Below are 5,883 nucleotides of genomic sequence, written 5' to 3'. Positions count from 1 at the left end.
TAGGGGTTTCTGCCGAGCATTCCTGAGTCCCTATCAGCTTCCTGGGTATGAAGAAACGTGGGGTGGTGGAGGCAGCTTCATAATTCCAGCTGGTACTTGGGTCACAGTGACTCCTTGGTGGCCTCAGGGGCAGTCGCTGCCCTGGAGGTGGGTTTCACAGCATGGTGTCCCTGGACTCCGTCCTGGAGGCCTGGCCTAGACCCTGCTCCTCCCGCCTTTGCAACACTGTTTAAGCATCTGATGGCCTCTGTTAGCTTTCTTCCCGGTCGACTCATCCACACGTCTGTCCTGTCGCTCCCGCCACGCTGCCTCCGTTGCTGGAGTTTCTAGAAGATCTTGCAATTAGGTTCTGAAAATCCTCTAATTTCGTTCTTCTTTTTAAAGAGTGTTTGGTTAGTGTAGGTGCTTTGCTATTTCACATACATTTTAGAATCAGCTGGTCAATGTCTACCAAAAACATTTTAAAAGTCTGTTGGCATTTTCATTAGGATTTTGTTGACTCTTGCTTAAAATATCTAGTTGATTTTATTTCCCACTCTCTGTCCAGACTGACAAAGGCTCCTCCCTGCTCCTCTGCGGTGGGCTGGCCCTCCACCCAGGTCACCTATGGGTCCCTGGTCAAACTAATAAGGAGGACAAGAACTCTTTTAGCCTCTTCTCGAGCCCTGAGCCACTGGCTCCAATGGACAGCTGCTGAAATACACCTCTCAGTCTGCTTGGTGATGCATGCCCCGTTCCCCTCTCCAAATGCCTGACACTCCATTTTTCTTCCCTCACCTGGCATCCCCTCCTCCCCCAAGCTCCTTCGGCCACCCACCACCTTAGCTTAAAGTTAAAGGACCTTTAAATCTACACGCAGATTTACTTATGCTCAACAAAGTACAGCTCCATCCATTTCCCTCACTCCCCTGCCCTCCGCCCCACCCACGGCACACCGGCCTGACTCCTTACCCCCACACACAAAGCCACAAACACTCCCCCCAGCTCTAGAGAAGGAGATGGCCAAATCCTTCCTATTTCTGGTCTCCAAATTGCAGGCTTCTGCAGATGGAGAAATATAAGGTGTGAAGCCCCAGAAAGTTCATAAACTTTTATGCAGATTGGTTTTAGTCTGGTTTAAATTAGGCAACAAAATAGAATTTCCAGATGTTCTATTTGGAATTAACTTGGCTACAGAGAAAAGGCTACTAGGAGGAGGACTTGGTAAAAGGGTTATTTTTACATTCCAGAAAGAGTCACAAAAAGCATATGGACTTGATTAGAGGAGGAACCTGCTGGTTGGCACATTAAGGAGACTGTTCCCATTTATTCTGGTCGAGGACATGCAAAGGTGCAACGAAACATTCTCAAGCCCCGGGGAAGATAAAGGGCCAGTGCCCTGGTGCTTTGTCCCAGCCGTCAGCTAAAAGCAGTGAAGATTTTGGCCAGACATAAGAAACTCTTTGAATATTAGACCAGCGCTTCTCAAACTTTAGCGTGCATATAAATCTCCAGAAGATCTTGTAAAATGCAGGTTCTGATAGGTAGGCGCTGCCTGTCCACAGGCCGCGTGTCCTCGAATGAGGCTCGGGCTGAAGGGGAGCAAGGAAAGATCCACCTACACCAGTGCTTCTTAAGGACCTGCCGTGGGGCAGACACATCCCCCCGGCTGGACAGGCACAGAGGAAACCTGTGAAAGTCATGACATCATCATAGTCTCCAGTGACAGCGAAGCATGACACATAAGTAAAGCAAAATGCAGTAAACAAGGTCATACGTACAGGACTCGGTGTTCTAGGGGGACCCAGATGGGGTGGCCAACTGCATGGGAGGGCATAATAAACATTGCCAAGGGGACAATGATGTGTCAGGGAAGAGAAGAAACAGAATGTGCAGAGTCCAGGTGTAAAAAGCTGCAACACTTTTAGGAAATAGTGAACTGTGAATGGAGCACGTGGTAGATGAGGGAAAGGGTACAAAGGAATACGGAAGCCAGACTGAAAGTCCTAAAGAGCTTGTTGTCAGAACAACAACAACAAAATAACCGGGCACGTAAAGTCAGAGCAAGAGCGCCGCAGAGGACGGGCTGAAATGCCTTCCTCCTTGTTTAAGCTAAGATTAGAGGACCATGTGCCTGGGTGGCTTGGACGTTAGCCAACGCGGAGGCAAGAAGTTAAACTTGGTGTCTGTCTCCCTCGTCCCTGCTGAGTTCAAGGCCAATCAGCCTGATGGGTTCATGGGTAGAATCAGGGCTCCAGAAACAGAACAAAAATGCAGGTGTCTGGGACTCAGAAAAGCAAGCAGAGAAGGACAAAAACAGAAATGTCATTGTCACTATTCAATCAACAAACCACACGATGCCCCCGAGCAGGGTCCTAGACGTCCTCTGGGAAACAGAAAGGTGAGCACCACGTGGGGAAATCAGCACTCAGTACAGGTGATCCCTGGGTGGGCGGGAGAGAGTGGAGTCGGGAGGAGGCCTAACAGAAGCGATCCCCTGGCCGGAGGGTGAAGGGCAAGCAGGGCTCAGCCGGAAGAAGAGGAAGGGCGCTGTGAGCACTGGAAGCATGAAGCACGGGGCCCTGCGGCCCAGTCAGCAGGGCAGGGGCAGAGGGGCTCGTACGGGTGGGGGCCTGGCAGGAGATGCATGTTGGGCAGAGGGTAGATCTTCGAGGGCCTGGGGTCAGAGCACTGACCCTGGGACATACTAGCCCAGCGTCCCAGCAAGCAGGAGTTGGAAATAACAAAAGTCCCAGCAAAGGGCCTAGCAGCTGCCTGTGCCAGAGCACAGGGGTCCATCCGCAAACCAGGCTCGGCCACGGCAGCCGCGGGAGGCTGGGCCAGGGTCCCGTCCAGCACCTTTCAGTGAACACTTTGGACAGACGGGTGAGACTGAGGCCTGGTCATAAGTTCGTGGTATCGGGCTGCCTCTCAAAGCCACCTTGAGAAGGACCCCCGTCCCACTGAAATCCCCAGACCAGCCAGGGAGAGTGAGCAGAGGTGGCAGGCTCTGGCGGAGTCCTCGGGTCCAGGCTCCTGAGGATTCGGTCAGACAGACGTCACCACTGCCATCCGCTGAAAAGGTTCTTCAGATTTCTGAAACCTCACCTTGGTTTGAGCAACCAAAGCTGGACGGACCATCCCGATAAATCTACTCTGAAGGGGCCGGGAAGACAGTCCAACTAAGAATAACTGGCAAAGCGGAGACTGGAAGGGCCTGGCATTAGGTGCCACGAGGAACAGGCGGCGCGGCGAGCGCGAGGGCGTGAGTGGAAGGGTCCCGGATGTGTCAGGCAGCCGAGGCACCTGCTGCGGGGTGGACAGTGAGGGCTCGGGGACCGAGGGGGAACTTGGCGGAGCAGGCAGTGCTGCTGGTGCCCAGAATCCCCAGTGCCCAGAACCCCGGCAGGGAGGCCCAGGCTGGGCACTGGGGGGAAGAGCCTGAGATGCGTGCCTCATTTCTGGAAGGTTCTCAAGGTAAGGGAGCTCCTCACTCCGTTGTGGTTAAAGGCACCATGTTTCTGCTGCTTTCTCAGATGTCAGGAAGGCTTTGTTGCAGACTATCGCAACCGGGGTCAGAACTATCGCGACAGGGAAGGGCCGGAGCCCAAGCTCTCACACAGCCCGGTCAGCGGGGCATCTACAGCCAAGCAGAGTGGGAGGCTGCGGGTGGGAAGTTACTAGGAGGAGATGTCAAGGGCAGGGGCTCCCTGCTAAACCAATAATGACAGGATCCTTGCTGACGACAGGCCAGGGTGATCAGATAGCAAGGGTGGGAGATTTTCTCTAAATCGATTTCGAACAACTCTGGTTACAACTGGACTCAGCTGGCGGAAGGCAGGACCCACGCACAAGGCCTGGTGCCAAGGATGGCCGAGGAGGCTCACTAAACTGTCAGGATGAGAGGCTGTCGCGATCTGAGGAGGATCTGCCCAATAGCACGTCTGGCCCAGCGGATCCGGAGGCAGGGGCAGCTGGAGTGAAACATCGGCCATCAGGAACACGAGGTTTCCCGCTCCAGGAGGGGACATAACCCATGGCCGACGCTTCAGGTGTGCTCTGGACCGTTTCGTTGCTTGGGACGTGCTGACTGAGTACCCTCCACACCGAGCAGCGTGCTCCCCTCTGCACGGAGTGCCCACGCCACCAGCGTCCTGTCCTGCCTCAGAGGAGCTGAGCTCCCAGGGAAACACCAGTGACCCAGCCTCTCCTGTTAGTCTGCTAACACTGCACACCTGGCTCAGCAGCAGGGCTGGAGGTCAAACATCAGCCCCATAGAGGAGCTGGTCCCTGGGGGTCTGACAGGGGAACACATCCGAAGAGTCTTGGATTCGGGAATCCAACCCCTTTGTTTAGCACAAGGCAGTGGAGGCCCAGAGCAGAGCAGTGGCTTGTTCAGCCCGTGAGAGAGGGGACCGGCTCCACCACGGTGTGCTGTCGAACCCTCGCGTGCTGAAACCTCCTCCGCGCCAGGCCACTCCACCCAGCACTTAACACAAATAACAACGGTTGCAGCCACCATCGACTGACCACGGACTCTGTGCCCGGCTTGTGACAAACGTTATCCACCGGATCGTCACCACCACCTCATGAGGAAGTGGTAACTACCACTGTTTGAGGAAACCGGGGTTTAAGATGTGGAGCCACATGGCCAAGCCACACCGCTGAGTTCACGCCCAGGTCAGTCCAACACTGGACTCTCCGTCTCTTTTACAAATACCATGACCCTCAGCCCTCACAACTTTACTATTGATGACAACACTGAAGCTCACTGGGTGAAAGAACCAGCCCAAGTTCACAGAGCTAACGTGACAGAATGAGACTGTGTGGTCCCACCTGCGTCAGTGTGGCCGGTGCTCTGAGTGCCCTGCCTCTCTGGGCTCAGGAGGAGGGGACATTCAGAAATGGACATTAGGGATCGCCTACCAGGGCTCTGTCATTGCCCACGATCCAGGTGGTTCCAGGCAGCAGCAGGCTGGCACAGCGCCACCTTCTGGGGGTCCTGAGGCTGTGACCCAGAAGGAATCTTCGCTCAAGACCGGAAGTGCACAATCTGAGTTGGGCATTTGTGCATTATTGACTGTGGCCATCAAGGTGTGCCTGAGCGTGGTACCTGTGTCAGGCCTTTACAGGAGACCAGAATGGCACTGAGACCAGCAGAAAGAATGTCCCTGGCATGCTGTCGAATGCTGGAGCACAGATGGGGTGCATGAACCAAACGATGTCCCTGCCAAACTGCTGCCGCCCGAGCCACTGCTCCGAGCTCTCTGCTTCCCCACTGCTGGCAAACAACACGAAAATGCCTCACGTGACATTCAAGACCCTCCCACCTACACACAGGTGCACATGCATACACGTATGTGCATGTGTACATGCACATATGTACACACATGCACACATACAGGTTACTCCTGCATACACTTGGCTGTTAGTCCCTAAATAACACATGCTGTCCAGCTTCGGGGCTTTGGTTTGTGCTGTTTCCCAGGCAGGAATTCTCTTCTTTCTCCCCCTTCCTGCTGACAACCCCCTCATTCACCCATCCTGAGTGCCTCACCTCGGCAAACCTTGCTATGTCCCCTCGTTTGAAATGAATCCCTCTTCTCTCAGACCCTCCAAAGAGCACTGCTCACACTTCACTTCTGACTTTACCACGGGGGCTGGCCCTCTGTTTCCTCAGGAAGTGGTTCAGCTCTCAGTTTAGGGAGAGATTATGGAGCAAAGTTCATCTGCCCACCCAGCCCCACCCGCCCTGTGGCGGCGCTGCGGGCAGAGCGCGCGAGCAGCAGCGTCTTGGTGTTTGCTGAACTCCAGCCGCGCGCTCAGGATGTGCACTCACTGCCCGGCCAGCGCTCCGGCGGCCAGCTAAGGACCGCCTGCCGGCCAGGAGGGGGTCTGCCCCGA

Source organism: Molossus molossus, unplaced genomic scaffold, assembly GCF_014108415.1.
Source record: "Molossus molossus isolate mMolMol1 unplaced genomic scaffold, mMolMol1.p scaffold_m16_p_11, whole genome shotgun sequence".
Classification (NCBI taxonomy): domain Eukaryota; kingdom Metazoa; phylum Chordata; class Mammalia; order Chiroptera; family Molossidae; genus Molossus; species Molossus molossus.
Note: the sequence above shows the minus strand (reverse complement) of the source record.